Consider the following 24924-nt stretch of genomic DNA (forward strand, 5'->3'; position numbering starts at 1 on the left):
GGAGGGAGTTCTTCGCTCCGGGCCGGTGTGTTGAGGCGAGGCTGCAGGTTGCCCCGGGAGAGAAAGGAGGGAAGTCGCGGCTTTCTGGCAGGAGCGGAGCGAGGAGGGACGCGCGCCGCGCCAGGCAGCCAGCCCCTGCTTTGCTCGGAGGGGACGGAGAAGAGGCGGAGGCCGGCCGGCCAGCCAGAGACGCCACGGGGAGGCGGGTGGCGTCGGCATCGGCGAGCCGGTGCAGCGAGAGGCAGGAGCAGCAGCTTTACAAAGTCGGAGAGAAGCGACGGAGCTGCCGCCGGGAGGGCCGAGCCGGGCTGGGCCGGTGGCGCTCGGCAAAGAGGATTTGCTTCGCGGCGTCTGTCCCGGCTTATGGGAGCGGAGCTTCGGCCAGGTAAGGGGAGGGCGTGCAGGGGGCGCGGAGGTCGCTCTCTTCCCCCCTTCCCTCCCTCCCGCCGTTTCCGGATTGCCGTCGACGACCCCGCGCTCCTGTGGCTCCCTCGCCCTCCGCGCCTTCTACCCTTCTTGGAGGTGCTTACCTGGGAGTAAGCCTCCTTCGCTGGGACTTCGCGCTGAGCAGACCTCCGTCGGGACTGCGCAGCTAATCGTCCCTCCGCAGCCGCCGGCCCCTTTCCTCGTCACGCTCCCTTCGTCCTCCTCATACTTTCTTCGGGTGAGCCGCAAAGTGCCATTTCGAGTCCCTTTTTCTTCTCAGGCGGGCGAGCGGGGGCCCCAGCATCCCCCCCCCAACCCTGTTATTGTATCCTTGTAGCGTAGTCGCCGCGGAAGACCGAAGGGCAGTGTTGGTGGTTGCGGCACCGGATCCTTCCCCTCCCCCCCCCCGAACTCTCTGTCCCACAAGTTGGGAGTCACCCCCCCCTTGGCAAGCTGGCCCTTCTGCCCCCTCCCTTGTCGTCGTGCCTTACGGAGAAAGGGGGGGGGACACCGGCTGGCAATCTGCCCCCCTCTTTTCTATTCCTGTCCCTTCCTTTCTTAGGGAAAATCCACTGGCTCGGAAGTCCGCTCGGGAGTGGCTCAGCCTGTTCTACCTGCTTGCCTGTATCTCTCGATCTGCTAGAGCCACCACGCAATATTCCCAACTAGCGAATATTTGAGGACCGGGTCCCATGCCTCCCCCTTGGAGGTTGGCTGCTGAGTTTTTCGAAGATGCCCACGAGCTTTAAAACTAAATTACCTGGAATTCCTGTTCTTAAATTTTTTTTTCTGAAGGGCTTTCCAAATAGAGATCTCTTCTTAGAAAGTCGTTGAGAAGATCTTTCTATAGGATTGAAGCAGAAGCTTGGGGGAGCACAGGAGGCCTTAGGGCAAACACCCAGCCATATGCACTGCATCGGATTGTGATTTGCATGTGGCACGATGGGCTGAGACTCACATATGCTTGCATGTTCCCTATTGTGCTGGATTTATATCTAACCTCTTCCTTGAACTCTTCCATTTAGATATTTGACCCACCCTGTCCCTGAAGGCTCAGAGCATGTGTCAACAGCTATAAGAGTATGAAAAACAATACTGTACTGTACTGAGTACAGTATTTAAAAGCATGTGAATTCTACTTGAAGACATATTAGCAATACTGCAGTAGGCATGCATTTCATCAGGCTGTAAGGCTGTAGTCGCATGCATTTATTTTGGAAGTAAAATGCGAATAAATCCAATGAAAGCTTTTTTCTCTTTCCCTTTGGAAATGTTTAAACTGGTTTAAACAGAGAGATAATGTTTAAGGTTTAAACAGAGACATAATTTCTACTTTATATATCTGTCTGGAACTTTCTATATGAAATATCTTGTGCTGCTAACACTCAGTACTCAGCAGCTATCAGACAAATCGGTGGGAGGCATCAACAGTGCAGCAGACTTAGTTTTCAATTGCACATGTTGTGTTTGCACTCAGCCTGGCAACAGGATTTCAGTCTTCCCACATCTTTGTCGAAAGTTAAGGAGATGAAACAAACAGGCTTTTTATTATGTAACTTTATACACTTCTCTGCATTAACAAATTCCTTTGGGACCAGTGCAAAACTGCCAGTTCCTTTTTGTTTGCTCTGATTTTTAGGCATGATAAATTGTCCATAAAAGGAGTGCATCTTACAAGGCTTGTCTAATGTTATAATATCTGATTTTTTTCAGCAGTCTGCTCATCTGTGTTTCATTTTTTTCCCTTCTGTACTTTAACTGATGCAGCACATATGGGCTTTATATCCAATCTACAGGGTAAAATAAACATGCTGCACTGCAGTCGCTGTATATATCCTTAGTTACAAAGTAGTTTTCTGTATGAAGAAAACAACATGTGTAAAGCAGCCTTAACCTATATTGTTAGAGTTGTTATGTAAACCTGGCTGCTCCTCTGGGGTTTGTCCTGTACTCACCTCTATCTCCCAGCAGTTTTTTGTGTTGGGTGATATTATTGTTTCATGTGACTGAGGGCTGGAACCTTCTGACTTCCTCTTCTTTGTCCTGTCACTGCCTGTGGTTTGTGACCTTAGGCAAGTTTCTTATCTATTGACAAAGTCAAATTAATGTACATTGGAATTATTTGTTTGAACTACTCATGCTCTTTATTGGGTTCGACCAGAAAAAAGAGTCATAGTGGTTGCAATGAAGGGTTCGGTCATCAACACCATAAAGGGTAACATACAGCAGTCATTTAAAAAAAAACACAAGGAAGAGAATAAAAATGATGAGTGTATTTCTTTGGCACAACAGAAATGAGAAAGTTGTGAGCTGTCAGGTGGGTATCGTGTTGGAATACATTCCAGAAGATTTTGTCTGCTAAGTTCCTCTTGCATGTTACCAGATAACTTTTGTTAACTTAGATGCAAATGAGTACAGTACTAGATTTATTTGGATGTGGAAAATCACAGAACCTAATGTTAGATCAGTAGTTGAGCTCCTTTTATCATATATGCCAGTATAACATAGCATAAACAATCATAATTCCTAAATACATTAAATCATGGGTGGTCCACTTGTTGCCGTGCAAATATACTTTGGTCAGAAACTTTAGCCAGTCTGGAGGGCTATCAACTATCAAGATGGGAGTCTTAAAGTTAGTGGTCCTGCCACTCTCCAGTGAATGCTGAAATACTTGTGTATTCATAGGTTTGTCACCAGCTTTTTAAGGGTAAAGAGCAATTGGGGGAACTCTGGGTTTTCTTACTGCCTTTCACAAAATGTAGCTAATCGTATCAGTATAAACATATCTGGAGATAGTGGCTCTACTTTCATCTCTTTGGACTCTTTAATTGTTGTTTCTCTGGGTTACAGCTGCTCCTTATATTTGTGCTTGCTTGATGTTAGAACATTTATGTGTTTCTGTAGTAACAGTCAGACCCCGAGCATCTTGATTTAGAAGTAAGGTCTACTGAATTGCATAGAGCCATTCCAAATAAATGGCTCTGCAGTCTAAATCATTTTATTTTATGATCTCTGCTGTAAGTTTTAATTGATGTGGAGCCAATCTCTACTGTCTGCCCATCTTTCATAGAAAATAGCAGAATAAATAGATGAGGCTCAGGTGAAGGAATAGTGAAAATTGGTGAAAGAAGCATAAATAAAGATATGCAGATGGCACCTTCTTACTAGCAGAAAGCTAGAAACCTTGGTTCAATAATCAATCCAAAGGGAGACGGCAGCCAAGAAATAAGAAGACTGAGATGTCGCAGGGCAACAAGGAAGGAATTAGAAAAGATAATTATTAGGGAGTGGATCCATTTCTTATTTGATCTTCCTCTTTCCTGCTGCTTTCAATCTTTCTTAGCATTATTGTGTTTTCCAGACAATCCTGCCTTCTTGTGATGTTCCCAGTTTATAATTTTTGCCTCCAGAGATAGTTCAGACTTGACTTGCTGTAGCACCTACTTACCTGTCTTTCTGGCAGTCCAGGGTTTCCACAAAGCTCTCCTCTAGCACCATTTTTCAAATGAATCATTTTTCCCCTGTTAGCTTCTTAACTGTCCAGGTTTCACATCCATATGTGGTCATCAGAAATACAAGAGTGTGGATGGTCTTGGTCTCCAGTAACACATCCTTATGTTTCATGATCTTTTCTAATTCCTTCATTGTTACTCTTCCTAATCTCAGTCTTATTTTGGTTTCTTGACTGCAGTCTTTGTTTGGATTAATGGTTGAACCAAGGTATATAGAATCTCTTAATTATTTCAGTTTATTCATTGTCAACATTAAAGTTGTACAGTTCCTCTATAATCATGATTTTTCTCTTTGTGTTCTGTTTTGGTACTTTCTTCTTTTACTTTAATTAAAAGTTATTTCAAGTAAGTGCTGCTCTCTGTTAGATGGTGTCATCTGCATATTTTAAATTACTGTTGGTTCTTCTACAAATCTTCCTTCATCTGAATTTAGTTTGGCTTTCCATATTAAATGTTCTCTGTACAGACTGAACAGATAAGTTGATAAAATGCACCTTTGCCTCTAGCGGTGGTCTCAACCTTGGTCCCCAGATAGTCTTGTACTACAACCCCCAGAAATCCTAGCCAGCACAGCTAGTGGTGAAGGTTTCTGGGATTTCTAGTCCCAAGAACATCTGGAGATCCAAAGCTGGGAAACACTGGCTATAGGAAACTATTCTGTGTCTCCATATTCTGTCTTAACTATAGCCTCTTGTCCACAATACAAGTTATGCATCAGGACAATCAAGTGCTGAGGCACCACAATTTCTTTCAGAACAACTCATCGTTTCTCATGATCAACACAGTCAAAGGCTTTGCTGTAGTCTATATAGCATAGACTGATCTTCTGAAGTTCTTTGGTGCACTCCAGTAGCCAGTGAATATTTGTGATATGATCTCAAGCGCCTGTTCCATTTCAGAATCCATCTTGGACCTCAGGCCTTTGTTGTTTCATTTAAGGTAAAAGCCTTTGTTGCAACACCATGAGCCTATGGCTGCATGGGAAATTAAAGCAATGATCATGTAGTTACTGCACTCCTTAGGATTTCCTTTCTTGGAGATCGGAATATACATTGAACATTGACAATCTGTGGGCCATTGTTTTGGTTTTCATATTTGTTGGCCTATTCTTGTTAGGGTTTTGCCAGATTCAGTCTCTGGACTGAAATAGTTCTAATGATATTCTATCTGCCCCTGGTGATTTATTTCTTCCTATTGCTTTCAGAGCAGATTTCACTTCACTTTCTGGAACTGCAGGTTCTTTGTCATAGGATTCCTCTTCAAAAGAGTCTGCCATCTTTTCATTTTTGTTTCTTTCCCATCCTTCCTAATTTAAAGTATTTATTTTGTCAACCATTTAGGTTTTTTGAGATAAGCCATGTTTTCCAATGGGATGCTCAAAGTTCTTGCTAAGTCCTCCATATTTAGCTGGGTTTAATTACCACTGAAACTACTATTTAAATATATAATGATCTTTCCAGAAATATGAAAATGTTGTTATTAATAGTAAAAGTAAAATATTTGTGCAAATTCAGTTTATGAACTGTTTCCTTTGAAATAAAATCAGACAGGACAAGTTATTCTTGCTATCTTCTTTCTAATTATATAGGGTTTAAAATTGTAGAATTTAACTTGGGACAAGTGACTTTTTTTAGATTTCTGTTTTCCTTATGATAGATATTTGGAGAAAAGACATAACTGCTTAATAGTTGCTTTGCTTCCAAGTTTTCTTCTGTACAAGAAACTACGGCAAGAATAAATGAGACTGAGAAAGAAAGGACTTGTAATATCTAGCCACCTAAAATAAATTTTTAGTTTTGGGAGCTTAATGAATTTCATTCACTGACCCATTGACTTGGATAACCTGGAGAGATTCTAGGACAGTGACTGTGTGATTTCAAAGAGCCAGGATAGCTTGCTCAAGGAAACTCTGTATTTTTTTCTGAACCTGGAAGGACGTGATCTGGCCCTGAGCAGGGTGGATAGAAACCAATGTTTTTTTTAAAAAAATTAATTTAAATCAAATCCATCCTGGTCCTGAGGCAACGGTTTTATTAAATTTGTGAAGGACATAGTTGATGGAATTGAGGTGACGTTTGTACAATTTGGAAATAACATCATACTGGGAGGGGGTATGTCTAAGATATACCTTAGACAAATGGGTTTCATGATTATTTTGAGAAAAAAGAACCAAATTAATTCAACAGAGAGAAGTGTAACATTCTTCATTTAGAAATGGGAAAATCAGATTCATAAATATACACAATCTTGACAACAGTACACATGAAAAGATCTGGGGTCTTAGTATATGGTGAGCTGGTTATGAAGCAGCAATGCTTTGTTGGTGGGAAAAGGGATAATGCAATTATAAACTGCACCAACAGAAATATACTTCCAGATTGCAGCATGCAGTATATTTGTTATTGTTGGGAACTGCCTTTTATCAATATGTAACATTTCTGAAGGTACCTCTCTATTTGCTACCCTGCCAAATTTGAGGTTTTTATGTTAATACATGACATTATCTTAATATGTTGTGAGATCACATTTTCCCTTACCAAGTTGCCCAGTCTCTGGGGTCACTGATGCTCATAATCAAGCTAGTTATTAAGGAGAATCCTTTAACCCATGTTCCCTGCTACCATGGGATTTCCTCAGTGGCACATGGCCCCAGCCATTCTTTGGTTAGATTTCATTTAAAGTATTGTGTTTAGTTATGGGGATGTAATTTAAGAAGATGGGGGCCTGGCGTGCTCTGGTCCATGGGGTCACGAAGAGTCGGACACAACTTAAGACCAAACAACAATGTAATTTAAAATGGGAATCAAGAAACTGGAATGTGTGAAGAAGGGACTAACAAAGATGATGTGGACTTTAGAGTGAGGAAAGGTTGGAAGAACTGACAGTTACCTTTGAAAAGAGATTATGAAGAAGTGTTATGAAAGCTATCTTTAGCTTTTTGAAATTGGAAGAACTATCACAGATGAGGCAGCACATTTGTGTATTTCGTTACTCCCTGGGTAGGACAATGAATTCATGGGTTCAAATAGAAAAAAAATCAACTAAATATTGCAGACATTTTTCTAATGATATGAGGTGTTTGAATACATAACTCTCTTTAATTAGAGGATTTTGAAGAGAGATTTTTGATCTAACATACTGGAAGGTTTCCTGTTTCTGCTGAGGACTGAACTACATGAACCATGAGAACCTTTGCAGCAAAGTTATTCTAAAAACTCTCAAAATCTTAGCATCCAGTTCATGGAAAATGGGGTGGGGTGGTATCTAATATTGAAACATCATATTATTTGTTGCTTATTATTTAATCAGTTGCTATACTGCTCACTATAGCTAATGATATCTCGAAATAGAAAGAAAACTCCAAAGTGCCAGGTACCAGTAGATAGCCAAGGAACCACAGTGTGTACCTGTTTATAAGTCAAGGAGTGCTGTTGGTTGGGCTAAGAGGTGTTAATGCAAAAGATAATGAGGTATTTTAGATGTATTGATAATGTAAATATGTTTATTGCTCCGAAAGGGCAATTGCGGCTCTAGACAAAGGTAGCAACTACTTCAGGTAGCTGTCTTTAGGAGTCTTGAAATTACTACTCACTGTAGTTTATTACAGTGCTGTATTGGCTTTTCAAAACAGAATTGTGAGGGAAGGCACTTGTGGGATTTTCTGCCTCAGGTGTCACTCGCAGGAGAGGGAAACTATGTACTGTACTGCTTTATCTTGGGCAAAAAGATGTTTTGGGCAGGCCTTGCTCTTCATCTCAAAAGATGTAAAAGATGTAAAAGCAAAATTTCCTTCATGCATGTTATTAAGGAAGTGCTTGAGCTGATATCTTGTTATTGTGGAGTGAATAAGCATATAGAATTCTTTTCCTACATACTGCTGTTAAATCTGTTCCTCTTAAAAGTGTCAGTCTTTCACCATGTAAATGTGCTTCTGCCTCTTCAAAATTTGTGGGATTTTGGTACACTTGGGCATTTTCATCCAGTGGAATTTAGTATGCATAGCTAATGTACATAATTTATCTCCTAGGAGAAATCCATAACAATGCAGTTAACAAGACAGAGGTGAAGATGCAAATTTCTCAAGCTTACTGTGAACCACTTTAAAAGAATTGCATTGCCTTAGCTGCACTATTTGAAGCTGGTGATTTTCAGGCTGACAAATATTATAGTATGAATGAAACAAGATATATGCAGTAGGATGTTAACTTAGAATCTGTAACTTCACACATTGTTTATTCAGGAAAAGATTGATGCTGTGCAGACCACATACTGTATACTATACATCAAAGGAGTGGTTGACGGATACATTTCTAAAGAGATAGTGTGACAAAGATTCTTTCATAGTGACTGCAGAAGCCTTGGTGACCTTATGAAAAGATAAAAAGTTTTCTGTTTTTTGTTTTAATTGTGCTGGTCATCCCTCAGTGCACAAATCACATGTTCTTTTCCAATTTTACTGGTCTGCTGCATTACATAACATTATTAACATACTAGACTGAGCTCATTGGCTTTTCTTTGAAATAACACTTTGATAATTTAATCTTAACACTAGTTTTGAATGCTTTTTGTATACCTTGCTATAAAAATGAGTCAAATATTAAATGGTATGAATATCGGTGTGAAATGATACAAATATATTACTATTGCTGTGATAAAGTTCTTCTGCTATAAAAACAATATATGGCATATTAAAACATAGGCCATGATGATTACTGAAGAGTAACAGCATGTGTTGTATGTTCTCTCAACTCACTTTTCTCTCTTTTAAAATTCATAATACTGTGGAATTTAATTGGTGCAGAGTTAGTCTATATGTGAAAGGAAAGTTAACTCAGAGAAAATGTTTCCTTTAGAGGTGCTGGAAGATTTATTAGTAATTGTCCCTTGTTGAGTTGGCAAATGTTTTAATCAGAAACAGATGAAAAATGTATGGTTTTCCTGGGAGTGTGTGCAAGCCCTGAACTATGTGGTACCAAAGGTTTTGTAAGTGCAGAAGGAAGGCCTTTACATATTTGGAAACATTATGACTGCTGGAATTCCAGGAATTCTGCTTTGGTGAGCTGTCTCAAAAATTATCACTGGATGGTGTCCTGTAGTTTTTTAAAACTGTGTTTTTTTTTTAAATTACTTGTTAAATCTTTCCTCATTCATATAAAATGCAGAGGGGAGGGATTACTGTTAGTGACTGATTGTATAGTTCCAGAGTCAGATGAATGTGGGGGTAATTGTGCAACCTTTCCTTTAGACTGCAAATGCAAAAAATAAAAACTAAATCACTTTATGACCTCATCAAAGTTGTGTATCCACTATTGGCACTTGTATGCTAATAAGCATAGGGTAGCTCTGTAGCTTTCACAACAGTGTAGTGATTCTTCTGATAAGTAAGTGTTAAACTTCCTCTATAAACAATGAGAAGTCTTTGTTAGACCTTACAGATTAACATGATGTAGTTGACATAAATTTTTCAGACTGCACCCCACTTTCATCAGTTGCGTGGAGTATCATTCATCATGCTGCTATGTTATCATGACATTTGTAACATGGAAAGATGTGGGAAAGAAATGTGTGCTCCTTTCTGATTCTCTGCACATTCATTTGGCATTGTTATGCAAAAGCTTGTATGTGAAAAGAGTAAAACAAGTCCTTGAAATTAATGGGGATGTTGTAAGTGGAGTCTTGGTTGGGTAACATAGTCAGTACTGTGCTACAGAATATAGAGGTTAAACTGAAAGAGTTTCAGTCAGTTTTGTTCATTCTGCAACTTTTGAATGCAACTTACTTGGGAAGAGTTATCCAAATAAATAATAATGTATCCTACAATAAATTTAAATAGGGAAGGTATGTGTCAAAAGCTGCCCTGAAGTTGGTGAGCAAAGTCTGTTGCTAGATCATTCATGATTAGTTCCCCTAATATTCTATTGTCTGTAGATTTATTAACGAACACATGTACGTGTGTGCATGCACATGCACACATACATATACACAGCAGAATACACAGTATTGTGAGAATTGCCCCACCTCTTGCTGCTACTTAATATCCATTGGATTTGGGCCATGCACTGCACCTTTTTCATCTTCCCAGCCTTCAGTGCTGTTCACCCCACTGTCTTTGATAAAGAGACCTAGCCTTTCTTTAGCATGTCCTTCAGAGCCTTTTGAATGTTGTGAGCTATGTGGCCAGCTTCCATGTCAACCATAGTCAACAGGGTCCACCTGTAATCTGCCCTTATGTGTTGCCGTACGCATCTGCTTTCCACCAGTAATGCTGTCTTGGAGAGATATGCATGTTTTGTACACTGGCTGTTCCAAATGTCCACAGCTAAGGGTTTATTCTGGATGGCAATTGATACTGGAGTGCCAGTTATGCAACAACCCTACATAAACCAGTGTTCTTCACCAGAGAGAATGATGTCATCCATGACTATCGTCTCCCATAGGCAACAAGTAATCCTGACATTTGTATGTTTGCAGAAGTCCTTTTCCTGCACACCTCCAGGGTAGTCTGGAACTTATTCTTGAGATGTGGGTCTGGCATTTGCTATCTCCCACCTCTTGCTATTTGCCTTTCAACCTCCCTTCTTTCCTGGATGGTGGCTCAACCTCTGCCCTCTGGTGACTCTTGCTTCCCCAATATCCACTTTATTTGCCAGCAGCAATGTCCTGTGCTAAATTCTCAGGTGGCTGAGTATACTACTATTGGAGAGGTGGCCCAAGTCCTCCCATGCTTGAGCACCTTCTTGCAGTGCATGCATGCAGCTGTGTGACGTCTGTGGCATACTGTTGAAAAAGGTTCCAGATTATTTACTTCTTGGGAGCTCCAGGTTTTGACTACATGTTGCTCACAGGGATTGCGAACTTGCAGTCATTCCAGCAACTGGTGAAGCAAGTGCAATTGGAGGGACATTGGTGATTTCCATGTCACATGCTTCTAAAATAGCACCCACCTGAGTCCCCTCAGTCTCCTGCTGCAGACTCGACTCTATCTGATTCTAATATAGCAGAACACAAATCCTTCTAATGAAAAAAAAAACCACACACACAGACAAAAATTTATCAATATATGTAACAAAATCTTGTTCCCCTGCCTGATATATCCCAGAGGGCTCTAAACTTAATCTAATATTTCCCTGTTGATTTATAATGTATTATTCTATGACTCTACTAATCCTAAATCTTATTCCTAACTATATTAAGTCCATAATATTTAGTGAGATGTAGAGAATGTAAATGTAAATTGAGAGTTCAGAAAAGGACACAAAGCAAACTGCTGCACTGCAGGCTTCGACCAAAGCAAATGCTCAGGGGATTTCTAAGCAGCTATGCCCACCTTTGAATTGGGAAGAACCATTGTGAAAAAAATACCTTCCAGTGTCTGTGCCTGCTTCTAGATTTCAGTGGTGCATACAGACATCAGTTACAGATTTTGCTCTCACCTCAACCCTCCTCTCTTGGAAAACTCATGGCAATCCCAGTCAAGAGACACTGAGTTCTCTGCTCCCACAAGCCTTGGTGCCAAAGTATCTTTAAATTTCATTTATCAAGAAATCATTTCAGATTTCTTCTTCTTCCACTACCAAGCAGAAATCTAGCCTATTGCTTTCTAATCTATAGGAGTAAATAGCACTCCAAATATTAGGAATTATTGTTACATATTTTTGGAACTATCAACATATGATATATTCAGAACCATCTGAATATGGCATTATTAGGTTAATTCTGAATATTTCCAAATCCAAATACATGTCTTTACTTTCAGGTAATATTTCAAGTCCAGGGCTTCATCCAGATAATATAGAGCATGCTGAAAGAAAAGAAAGAAAGGAAGGAAGGAAGGAAAGGAAGGAAGGAAAAGAAGGGAGGGAGGGAGGGAGGGAGGAAGGAAGGAAGGAAGGAAGGAATGGTTGCTGCCCCATGCGAAATGTCCATTTTTATTGTAGGCTGACAACAGACCTTTACAATAAAGTCTTCCAAACTGGAGGCTATAGATTTTTGGTAGGCTTAAATTCTGTTACCAAAAGCAGCAAAACCAGGGAGCTGGACAGGGGACAGATTGGATTTGTCTTCAGTGTGGAAGAGATTGTCACTCTCGAATTGGCCTCCTCAACCACACTAGATGCTGTTCCAAGTCCTCCATACAGAGCATGTTACCATAGTCTTTCGAGACTGAAGGATGCCTACAAATTCTGTTACCTTTAACGTGAGATGGAGGTCTGTAGTTGAGAAAGATTAGAATCATCTATTGAAAACAGAAGTTTTCACATGTAACCCTTGACCTTCATATCATTTTCACTCTTGCAGTTTGGATAAATATGGAATAGAGCTTTTATTGTTTGTGACTATGCTAAAAACCTGCATAAGAAATACATTTTTTTAGGAGGCTTCTGAAAACCATCAATTTCCCTTCCCTTTCAAGTGTTTTTGTTATCTGAGGGGATGTAACCTGATTTTGCTGACTTCCATAATATGCTGCCATTTTCTCTGAACTTATTATGTTGGATCTAAAGACTCTTTCAGTGCTCAGAATAGTGCTGTGCCATCTGGAAACAATACTGACAAGTGTTTGTAGGTAGATGAGGCAGGTGTCTGAAGGGTGAAAGAGGAAACAGAGTAAGAGAATGAAGCATTGTCTTAAAGTCACAAAACAGGTAAAATGGGGCAGGCTTCTGAATATGTTTTCATTGTGTAGTGAGGGTGTGCTCATGGACTTCATTAACCCAGAGTCTGCTGAAGCAAACTTCCATTATTAATTTTGCTTTGAGTGACAAATGAAGGTGTAAACAAATGTGACATTTCAATCTTTGTGTGTGCGCGTACACATGCATGTACACTTTCTTGCTCACTGAGTCTAAATGATGGTTATACAATAATTTTCCAGTGGGTTTACCTTGGGCCCTTTTCTTGGACACAGAGTAAGTGTTCCTCTTGCACTGTTAATCCAGAAGTCAAATACAAGCTCTTTCTTCATAGGAGTTCTGGTAATGCGGAACAGAAAGTGACTTAAAGTATAGCCCACATCCCTAATAAACTGTTATGATAGTTGGACCATGTTAGCTTCTGCAGTTGCCTACAGAAGCACATACAAAGAGTGCATAAATGGCTAAAACTGTAATATTATACAGGTTGTTTTAATTACCATGGAGGAATCCAACAGAACTGGAAAAAGACACATCCTGCAACCCCACAAGTGAATCTTTAAAATGGACTCTAGAGCATTCAGGGACACCTTAGAGCCAATTCTTGGGCAATGTAATGGAGGAAGAGGAGAAAGCTTTGTGCAGCTGCCAGCATAAACATTGTCCTCAAAATGACTTCTAATATACTTATATCTAGATACATTACATTGTGATATCAATTGGATATAGAAGCTTGAATTTCAGTATACACCAATCTTTTGCGTGCTTTCTAACTTGCTTATTTTCCTTCTCTATATCTTTTCTACCTCAGGGAACAACTTGAAATTGGGTGAATCATTACTGATTACTCTGTTACAGATGTGGTCAGAACATCTGGATAGAATGCATATTCTGCAGCATTGTCTTGTGCATGTCATCCTTTAGGTCTCTGACAACCACAGTTTTTCTGCATCTTGAAAGCTACACTGGGTTTCATGTGTTGGCTGATTGTTGTATGCCCATGAAACCTGGATAGGCTTTTGACACTTGGTTGCAACTGCTTACAATCCCATGAACACCTGCTCTTTTATGGGTATAAAAACCAAATTCAGCATACGGCTGTCAACAAAGAGGGGTAGTGGTTAGAGTACTAAAATAGGTCTCAGGAGACTTCACTCAGCTTTGACATTCTCTGTGTGATCTTGGGCCAGTGACTCTGTCTGACTGGCCTGCCTCAAAATGCTGTTGTGAGAATAAAGGAGGGAAGAAGAGAACTCATTGGAGATGAACTGCTAGATAGCTCAACTAGGCAACTAGGTTGAGAGTTCGATTTCCCATGGTGCCTCCCTGACAGGGGCTGGACTTGATGATCCATAGGGTCCCTTCCAGCTCTGCAGTTCAAAGATTATTAAAAGGTGGGGTTAAATGTAATAAACCTTCAAATAAGTAAGTAAACAAGCAATGCTTGTAGAAATGTAGCTTGAAGTTACTGGGATTTAATACAAACAATCCCTACCAAAGACTCAGAATGCAGTGTATGCACGTCTTCTGTGGTGAGGATGTGTGTGTAAATATAATTTGTTCAGAACAGACCTTGTAGCATTTGTTCTGTTCAAAAGCCCCTACCTCATTGCAATATAAGGATGTAATGGCCATGGAGCGTCTAACTCTAGCTACTTGAAGTCTGACAGTCAGAGACACACACCAGAACTGGTCTGTTTGTTTTTTGAAAGCTGTTAAAAGATAAAACATGTATTTGTAAGTCCTCAGGGATGGAGCACATGAAAGACAATATACTTCATCTTCTTTTTCTCCATTCCTGTTGTGCGTAATATGAACAAGCATGAGTCAAAACGTCTGATAAGGTACTGGCATGATTGTGCAAAACTATTCTACGTATGATACCTTTCTTCTCTGTTCAGTTTTAAAAGCCCCACTCTCTGGTGTGAAGCAATCATTTGTACATTGCCAGTTGAACACCGTGGCTTGTTGGCCAAGATAGATTACATTCTGGAGGGTGAGATAAAGCTGTGTGTTTTGTGAAAGGTAACAAACTGGTTTGCTTAACTGCAGCTAGCCGTTCAGTGTCTGATGTAAAGGAACCCTATGAATCTATGTATTTTGGTGGCCAGGATTTATTCTGCTTCTGAGCAAATTAATTACATGCACTGCTTTTAGAAGTTGATACTTGCAGAGCACATGAGTACCCTTTATCAAGTATTTCAACCTGAATTGATTCTTGGCCATTTCTTCAGATTGTTTCTGTTATCATGAGGCTGGTTTTAGTTACTTGAAGATGTAAATTATCAGAGCAACTCTGTAAGAGTTGACAGAAAATATTAGGCAGAGAAACCCCTGTTTCTTTAGACTTGGAAGTTCAAGTTTGCCGGCACTGAAGGAACAATTTACTGTTTCCTCTCTATAGATTATTCTTTTGTGTCTGAAAGAAAGCACTGTTTGAAAATAATGCCTCTACCTGTGTTCCTGTTCATGCCATGCCTATACCATCTTCATGTAGCTTTTTTTTACAGCAATAAATCACAATAATCAACCTTACTATAATCAGTGGTCTAGAAATACATGCACAGAATAGTGCATGTATTGGTGATTGGTTTCTGCTCCAGTGAAATTGTTATACTCTTCTGAGCAAAGTCTCACACAATTATATGGAGGTGGAACTGAGGAGAAGGAATTTGCACTGCTCTTAGAGAAGTGGTGAGGAGCATTTTTTGGCTGCGTTCCTGCAGTGTGTTGGGAGTAGGGGCATAGGAGCAGAGTCAAAGCTCCTATGGGATTTGAGGGTTTCCATCGTGAACCACATACTTTGCAGAAGGTTCTAGATTCAATCCCCAGCATTTCCGGGAAGGGCTAGGAAAGATTCTTGTCTGAAACTCCAGAGAACTATTGCCAGTTAGTGGCAAGAATCATGAGCTAGAAGAATGAAAGGCCTGACTCAGTGGCCAAAATCCTGTTGCTTAATGTAGTAAATTGCACTAAAGTAGGTCCACTGAACCAATTGGGATGTAGTACGTCAACTCCTCTGTAAGGTCCATAGATTCAAATGGGATTATTCTAACTTCAATTTAATTAGTTAAAGCAGGGCCATTTGATTCTATTGAACATAGGGAGGATTTGACTCACCAAATCCTCACTGACATGGTGGGCCTACTGTAGTGCAATTTACTACACTGAGCAACTGGATTTTGACCAGCATAAGACCTCTTCCTAGGTTCCTGAATTGAATGGAGCCAAAATGGACAGGGCCATAAGTAATTCTTAACCATTTGATAATTTCCCCACCAAGTATGTAAAGTGTGTCTCTGTTCTTTGCAAGTCAGCTTAGAACTCATCCGTGGTATAAAGTACAACTCAACCCCAATGGATCAAGTTTCAGTTTTTCAAAGTGCAGCACAGCTCTGTGAAGATGATTTAAAGTTTAAATGTATTTGAATAACTTCATATCTGTGATAAGATTACAACGAAGAAGCTTGCAGGCCAAATGGTGAACTTTTGTTGGCCACATCCAGTCCAAGACCTGGAAACTTTCCATCCACCCCCTAGAAGAGAGTATGCTGTGGTACCCCATAAAACTGAGCACCCTAATAAATTCCTAGGTTTGTTATACTGTCATATATCCATCCATGCAAGTTACGTGTTTCTCAGGATCACTTGGTGGGGGAATTTTTATTAAGATGAGACATTTGCTTCTGGCAAGAAAACCTTGTAGGGTATAAACTCTTCTAGTTTGTCACAGAACAAACTCTAGCACAAGTATCAAGTGCAGAGGCCTCCCTGCTGCTTTCCAGTAATATTTGGAGAACTCAGAAATATAAGCTATTTAATTATGTTAATAGATTTCTTGGTAGCCTGCAGCAGCTGACAATTTTCCTTTTGATCTCTGCTCTAATATTTTGGCCATCATTATTTGCTCACTAAGCAGAAGCAGGCTACTGAGGTAGGAAAGGCACCAATCTGAGTCTGGCACACAGTTAATCACTCTTTAAATTTGGAGGCTGAAAACACTGAAAAGAGAAAATCCATATATGTAAATGTGCAAGGTACGAGGAATGGATGGTTATGTGTGTATATGTGATTGTTATCGTAGCTGAATACATAAGAGGCTATATATTACTACAATGTTTGCTTGTTAGATTGATGCAGTTTGCTTAGTTGGAAATCCTTAAAATATAGAAATATAGTTGAGGACAAGGACATAGACATTCCCAGTCATTAATAAAGATTTGTATTCTTTGTATCTTTAAAATGGGTGCTATTAATTCATATGGTCAATCTCATAAGGCATGATAAAGTTGCTGTAGTTTTAGGCAGCTAACATATTTTTATGATACTGTCATTATACTGTATGCTGTTGGTGAGACCTCCATGGCCCTGATTTACTTTTAGTGAGAGGCAATTCATTCTTTTGCACAGGAGTGCTGTAAACAAGATCCACAGCTTTTCTATAGAATCATAGAATAACTGAATTGGAAGGGATCTATAAGGCCGTTGAGTCCAATTCCCTGCTTACTGCAGGAACCCAAATCAAAGTAGATCTGACAGATGGTTGTCTAATTTTCGTTTGAGCATTCGAGAACTCACCACCACCTAAAGAAACTGGTTCCATTGTTGTACTCTAACAGTTTGGAAGTTTTTCCTGAGAACAACAACAAACAACAACCTTTATTATCAATGCTCAACATGTGTGCAGTGAAATTAAATGAGCCTCCATTGGTACAACCACACAAACCACAGAATACATTCAAACACAGAATACATCTCCAACCTTATAAACAGCCGCACTGAGTAGACATTCTCTAGAGGGGCGGGGTAAAAATCCAATAAATAAATAAATAAACAAACAAACAAATCCCCAACCCCAGGAATACCGGGGCTAGGCACACATTTGTTTGTGTGTGTGTGTGTGTGTGTATGTATATATATATATATATATATATATATATATATATATATATATATATATATATATATATATATATATATATATATATATATATATATATATATATATATATATATATATATATATATATATATATATATATATATATATATATATATATATATATATATATATATATATATATATATATATATATATATATATATATATATATATATATATATATATGTACTCATCATTCTACCAGTATGTACATGTTGCATGTTATACTGGCACTGTGAGTCTGTTATATTAAGTCTAGTCATGGTGTTATGTGGCATTGAGAAGTCTGATGGCCCATGGAGAGAAGCTATTTTTCAGCCTAATTGTCCAGCTGGCGACGCTTCTATATCCCAATGGTAGAAGTATGAAGAAGTGCTGTCCCGGGTGAGAGTCATCCCTAAGGATTTTACCCACTCCATTGAGACAGCGGGACCTGGCAATTTCCTCCAGTGGGGTTATGGGACAACCCATGATTTTTTGTGCTGTGCTCATCACTCTCTGTAGTGTCTTCTTGTCCACAGTTGTTAAGCCAGCTTACCATACTGTGACACAGTATGTGAGGACACTTTCTATTACTGACCAATAGAAAGATGTCATCAGTCACTGTGCCACCTGCTTTTTCCATAAGACTTTTAGGAAATGGATTCTCTATTGGGCCTTCCTGACCACCTGGAATGTGTTGCTTTTCCAGATGAGATCCTGGCTGAGGTGCACTCCCAGGAATTTGAAGGAGGAAACCCTCTCCACACTGCCCCCTTGATATAGAGTGGGGCTGGTTCCTGTCTCTGTTTCCAGGAATCTGGCTTCCTGCAACTTGAGCTGATTGTTTGTTTGTTTGTTTGTTTAGATTTTTATCCTGCCCTTCTAGACATATGTCTACTCAGGGTGGCTCACAATAAAATTATTCATAAAAACAATTACAACAACAATTTACATTGACAATATTATTATTAATCAAGATGGAAAATATGAAACAAAAGATTAAGTAGAAAGTATTACATGTCCTGCAGTCTGTTCAATGTGGTAAACAACAAAATACGTAAAAATGCAGCTCTGAAAGCACCAGTTTTTAGCCATACAGAGGATTCATACCTTAAGGGCAGTTTTCTTTAGAACTCCTGCTGTCTTGTTATAAAAATACAAAATGTGTTTCTTAGAGATGTGCCATTTGGATTTTTTGAACATCACCTCCCAGAATTCTTCATTCTGGGCATTCCATCTGACTGACCCACACCTATAGACATGTAAATGGGACTCACCTGGAAAGAGGCTTAGCTGGAGGGATTAATGGCCCCATTTTCTCTAGCTCTGCACTAGCAAGAACATATGTTAAAATATGGAATTAAGCATTCACTGAGTGCTTTTCTGGAGGGGGAAAGAAACCTTTTTAAAACTGAAGCATTTGTTCCCGAGAAAAGGAGGTTTGTGGAGTCACAAGCAATGCCTTGAACAGTATTGTGCAGAGCAGGCTTCCTCTGTGAGGTATCAGAACTGGTTTCTTGTGTTTCTGTCCTGGAGAGAAGGCTGTACCAATGAACCAACATGGTGACCCAATTAAATACACAATCACATACAGGAGTCTTGCAAAAATATTATATAATTTTCATCCACAATCATGCAAACAGATGAGGTCAAATGAATGAGTCATTACTCCTGCCAGTGCACATTCAGGATTTAGACATGCACTGTTTAGTTCTGTGTTCTTGTTTTTTCATTCAACACCTCAGTCCCATGAAATGAAGCTTCTGAGTGTCCCTGGATTTTCTTTACTTCTGGTCCTCTCAGTGGTTCTGCTGACTTCTACCGCTAAAACAGGATGGGATGTACCTGTTGCATCACTGCGTCTCAGTGGAGTTCTTGCAAGTAAAATCATCATGAAACTCCCTAGAGTAAATTGTGGTTCAAAAGTATTCGCTTTGGGGGGGCCTGTGGTGTAGTAGTCAGTGCTTTCCAAAAGGCTCCTTTTCGACTCTTGCATTCATTGTGTATTTTGTCACATAGCTTGTTATGCTCTAGTTTTGTGAATTCCTTCTAAAGCCTTTCCACACAAACTGTGCTTCCTAAGCCAACAGTGCAGGTTCTTCATGTTTTAGGAAATCAGACACATGTAATATAGGAGAAAGTTTGTAAAACCTAGTACCCATTTAGGGCTATGGTTGATTTGAATTTGCATAACGTAGGTAACACACATAATTCTAGTTAAACTGATGAAGTCTTTGAACTATATTTTCTATACTATTGCAGAGTTATGTGACATTATTCTCTAGGCTAAAGCTGCATTTGTTACTTTCATGATACAGCACACTATCAATATATTAGTAGGATGTCTTATAACGGGTGCTGTGGCCTAGCCATAACTTATTCAGAAAGTTAAAGAGGGGCCATGAGGGCAACTTGATACATTACCTGATTGGGGCTATATGCCATGTCTTCATTTAAATCTATCTGGGGAACCAGTGCAATAAGGAAACTTTATTGGCTCAGAACTTTCCCAGAACCTGTTGCTGAAAAGCTCTTTGTGTTCACAGAAAAAGCTATTGTATGCAGGAGAGAATGGTCAGGTAGAATAACCTTCAGCTTGAGTAACTAGATAAACTGGAAAGTGAACATAAGTAGGATGAATGAGCACTTTGTACCCGAAGGGAGCATGCTGACCTCCCAGTATATGAGCAAATTAAGATCTGAGTACATACATATTCAAGCTGTTGGGTCTTCTTGCTGCTTGCTTTCTTGTGTGTAGGTAGTTAGTTAGGTATATGAGATTGCTGCAGCATATTCTTAATAAAACATAAACAAAACTGCAAATTAAGACAGGCCTATAGGGCAACTTTTTAGCTTTTCACTTAAAGCATAGCAAATTGTATCAGGTTAAATTTGTCATGTAATTATATCCTAAGCTGCTTTGTATGGGGATGCATGACCACTTAGCCATGACTGTTTCTAATTAGGTAGTGTATATTGCTACAGCATTTATACATGCATTTTCTGCTAGAGCTTTAAAAGTCAGATTCTCCTTTAAAGTAGTATATCTGTGCACATGCACATGTGTAAGGGAAGGAGTGCATATACAAGTACTGGATACCTTTGATCGTTGTGTTCAGTTTCTTTGCTTGTATTTTGCTTCCACAGATAATGAAATTGCAGCTTGACTTCTTTTTGTTTTTGCTGTGAACACCTTAATACTGGAGAAGAGTTTTGTATGACATAACCATTCAAGTAGCAGCAATTTCTGCTTGTTTGATTCAATAACATCTTCAGGCTCTCTTGCTCAAAAATCATGAGGAGGCCAACAGAATAATTTGGCATAATGGAAATATTCTCCTATCATGAGTTACTTAAGCAATTTCCCTACTATTGTCTCTTCATATTTGCAATTTGCTTCCATGTCCTAGCTAATTAAGCCTAAATAGGTGAATTATTTCTCATTTTTCTCCTGTTATCCCTGCCTTTATTTCATTCCCTTTCCTCTGTGGTTTTCTCTGCCAAATTATAGGTTGTGAAACGCTTGAGTGTGGGACTTGCCCTTTTGTACTCTGTTGAGTGCCACACACAGTGATGGCATGCTGTCAGGGATGATGATGATGATGATGGTGGTGATGATAACAGTAGAACCACAGCTATATTCTAAGTAAAATGTCAGTTTAAATGGTTCCTTAATTGGCAGATGGAGAGAAGATAGGTGGTGTAATTACTCACAGGATGATCAAAGTCTGCCTTCTGTTTAACAGCCATGCTGGCCTGCTATTTGCTGTGTCTGAGTTCATACAGAAGGAAATATTTCCTTCTTTATATATTTATTGGGATAATTATGAGAGGCCATTATTCATTCAGATCAGCTTTAAAAAAGTGGCACACTCAGAAAACAGATAGTGAAATATGTGCTAGTCTGTTTTGGAGATAGATACTGTATTTATTCCATCTATACAAATCTGAAAGGTTAAGTACATGTTAAAACGGTGATTAGGTCCCATTTTCTGTGGAGTGACGTGAAGGCTACCAATGTGGATAGCTTCATAAGGAATCATCAAAGGCTGTCTGTGGCTTCTAGTCAGCATTGCTAAATATTACCACTAGAGATGGGGGTATTTGTATACAAATATGAATATCTCCGTGCAGCTGGAGTTAATGAGGGTCTGCCCCCTCACTCCCAGAGCACTGCTCTCTTGTTGCTTGGCTGGCCACTCAGCAGCCATGCAGGGAGACTCGCCCTCCCTCCCCTTGCCTGGAGTGGCCAGCCAAGCATGAAGAGAGCAGGGCTCCTGGGGCGATTGGAAGGATGAGCAACGGTGCCGCCGCTGTCAGAAGCATGAGTGGACAGCCTGGCCCCAGGGGGTGGACCCTCGTTAACTCCAGTTGTGCGGTGATATTCGTATACGAATACCTCGATCTCTAATTACTGCCAGTATCAGAAGTATTATGGATATCAGTTACTATTCTATGAAGGACTAGCAGAAAGGTTAACTTGAGGTTTCTGTAGAGATCTGTTTGACCAGTGTATGAACAAAATATTAGTACACTAAATAGCCTTTGGCTGGATCCAACAGAGCACTTTGTATGTACTTGTGTATCCTTTCCTGGTAAGATAGCTGGTCTTTATTCTGGATGTCAGAACAAAAATTATACTATCGTTCCTACACAGAGGTGGGTTTTTTTTCAGTCATGCCCTACTCCGGACCATATAGCAAGTATGTGCATGCATATTCAGATGAACTGGACTGTTACTAATTCATATTTGGGATTTATGGTGTGTGTGTGTGTGTGTGTGTGTGTGTGTGTGTGTGTGTGTGTGTGTGTGTGTGTGTGTGTGTGTGTGTGTGTGTGTGTGTGTGTGTGTGTGTGTGTGTGTGTGTGTTTTCTAAACCAGAACCTCCCAGCCATTATGGCCAGTTGAGTTTAAAAAAACTTACTTTTCTAAGCTCTGACCAGATGTACATATCTGAAGTGGAATTTTGTGTGTTTGTAGTTGTTAATACACTACAGGATTCTTAATTGCTTTTGCTGCAATAAACTGATATGGCTACCGTTCTGGAGCTCAAATGCTACGGGCTTTACCTACCTCTTCCACTGTTCCTCCCTTCTCCCTGGGTACAAGCAACTTGGTGAATGGTAATTCCAGAGAGAGGTTGCCTGTACTGGGAAAATAAATCTCTTTTCTTTCCAATAAATTTCTATAAGCATGATTTTAACCTGATTTTTCCTAGGCTGTAGCCTGACCTGGGTCCCTCTGTATCTCTGGTAAAGGGATCCCTCTCTCCCCTATGATCGCATCCTGGTTTTGACCAGAGCTTTTGGAAAGGTTGCAATAGTGTTGCAATGTGCCTCCTTGTCCAATGACAAAAGTGGCCTGGAATAACAGTTTTCTTTTTCAGCCTTTATGGCTGTAAAAGATAAAATTAACTAGGAAAAGCTTGTTCCCCTCCCTCTCCCTTTTTTAAAAAAAAAAATCAGCATTTCTGACAGTTTGAGACAAAATTGTGGTTTCTCAATGTGTGGTTGATGGCTTTGAAAGTTAATTTAGCAGCTAATCTTCTGCAGTGTGAAAATTGCAGGTTTCTCCCAATCTCTTCCAAGATGTGCTGTTAAAATAATCAAGGCAGTGCCCTCTCAGTGTGTCTACATAATTGCTATTTACATTTTAAAGAACTACATGAAGGTTAAAAATAAGACACTGTACTGTTGTTAACCACAAGCTGAAACACTAAGGGGTTGCATTCTCCAAACATTTTGAAATGCCCCAAATTGTAGCATACTAAAATAGTTGCCTTGGCATATCTCCAGAAATAGGGAATTGTTAAAATAATAAAACATGAGAGACAGTCTGCTATAGCAGATAGAGTGATGGACTCACACAACCTGGGTTGAAATCCCTTCATGATCGTAGAAACTCATTGGGAGCTGGCAATGGTAAAACTGCTCCTTAAATATCTTACTTTCCTTTAAAACCCTGTTAAGGTCACTATAAATCAGATGTTATTTAGTGTCACATGACAAACATATTGTATGATAAATATACACTTTCTTCTGCTGCTGTGTTTTAATCTTGTGCACCTAACATGGCAGGCCTATGGTCCTAATAATAAAGTTAAAGTTAACAAACATAACATGATCTTTGTGACTACTAGTCAGGATTTTCAGTAGAAAGCTCATCAACACTTAGATAACAGCCCAGATTTGAAGCAGAAAAATGCTAGATGTACAGAAATGTTTGACTGATCTTTTGGATTCTGACAAAGCCCTCCAAAAATTTGTTTTTAAAAAATTGGAAGGTCTTTTTAAAAAAATAAGAAAGAAAGGGTGCTGTGCAGCAAGAAGCATCGGCAGATCTGGCATGCTGATGCCATCCCAGGTGCTGATGCTGGGCCTGTTTGCCCATGTCCTCATCACCACCTGTTCTCTGGGTGATCATTTTAAAGCGGGTGGTAGGGCCTTGGACTTCAACCAGGAGATCTAGTTGCTGCTTTTTGTGTTTTGTGCAGCATGTGTGTGTACCCCCTTGCTTTCCAACTTGATTACATGCCAAGTAATAATTTCATTCATAGGGTATGATCTCATCACTCCATCTGTCCTACCTCTCCCTGTCTTGATTATCTGTACCTGGATGATTTTAAATGCAAAAGCAAAAACATATTGTGCTGGGTTAATAGGGTTTACAGTTCCCTCCCCAAACAAAGGTGCACTACCTACATTCTGAATGCAGACCCCAAAAAGCATTACAGTATCTTGGGGCTGGATTTGACTTTAATTCCGATCCAAATGAATAGATGTGAATGCCTCCAGGTGTAAACATTTTCTCCATATGTGGAGTGTGGGCTTTAAATAACACTTCAGTTTTGAAAAGCAAGCTGCAGTTATGAACACAATAAAACGTGTTTCATCCTATTGCTGTTAATGTTGACTGCCTTCCACTGCAAGCACTGAATGAAATCAAGGAGCTATAAAGCCTCTCCCTCCCAGTTTTATCTCATGCATCAGCAATTTGGAATGTGGCTTATATCAGAGGTTGAGCCAACATTTGCTATTTCCGCATAGGTTATGAGCACCCTGTTCCAAATTGTTTTACCAGGCAACAAATGATATACTGGGTCTTTGTGCCTGTTAACCTTTTTTATTAAGCTAGAGTTCATATTGGAGAGCCATTCTAGAAAGCAAAACTGCCCATAGGATACACACAGATTAAACACACTGCTTAGTTATAAAAGGGCAGTTGATATTTATATGATTCCATCAAGTTTTTTTATTGTTTACATTTGAAATTTGTTGTATGTGAATAACAGTGTAAGGCCCATGTTGCATCCTAGGTTGGAGTTGAAGATAAATAATTATTCTCCTTAACTAAATGTAGTCTCAATTGTTGCACATGGTTCATACATTATTAAATAAAAATTCCCACATTTTATCTTGTAGCTAA

The 24924-nt window shown here is 39.6% G+C and overlaps 1 protein-coding gene across 5 annotated transcripts in view; it reads left to right on the plus strand.

The window, feature by feature from the left end:
- The window catches only part of RASSF7 (Ras association domain family member 7), a 132651-nt gene that overhangs the window by 65283 nt on the left and 42444 nt on the right, over nt 1-24924 (plus strand). Inside the window, exon 1 of one of the 5 annotated variants that reach the window (XM_072985607.2) lies at nt 12-385. The exons of 2 other annotated variants lie outside the window; for them this stretch is intronic. The gene's annotated coding sequence lies outside the window, so the exon portion shown is untranslated. Of the gene's footprint in view, nt 1-11; nt 386-516; nt 665-24924 lie in introns of those variants that run through there. 2 more of the 5 variants (XM_020784122.3, XM_020784123.3) reach the window with 2 other exon arrangements.

The sequence above is a fragment of the Pogona vitticeps genome, chromosome 1, assembly GCF_051106095.1.
Source record: "Pogona vitticeps strain Pit_001003342236 chromosome 1, PviZW2.1, whole genome shotgun sequence".
Lineage (NCBI taxonomy): Eukaryota > Metazoa > Chordata > Lepidosauria > Squamata > Agamidae > Pogona > Pogona vitticeps.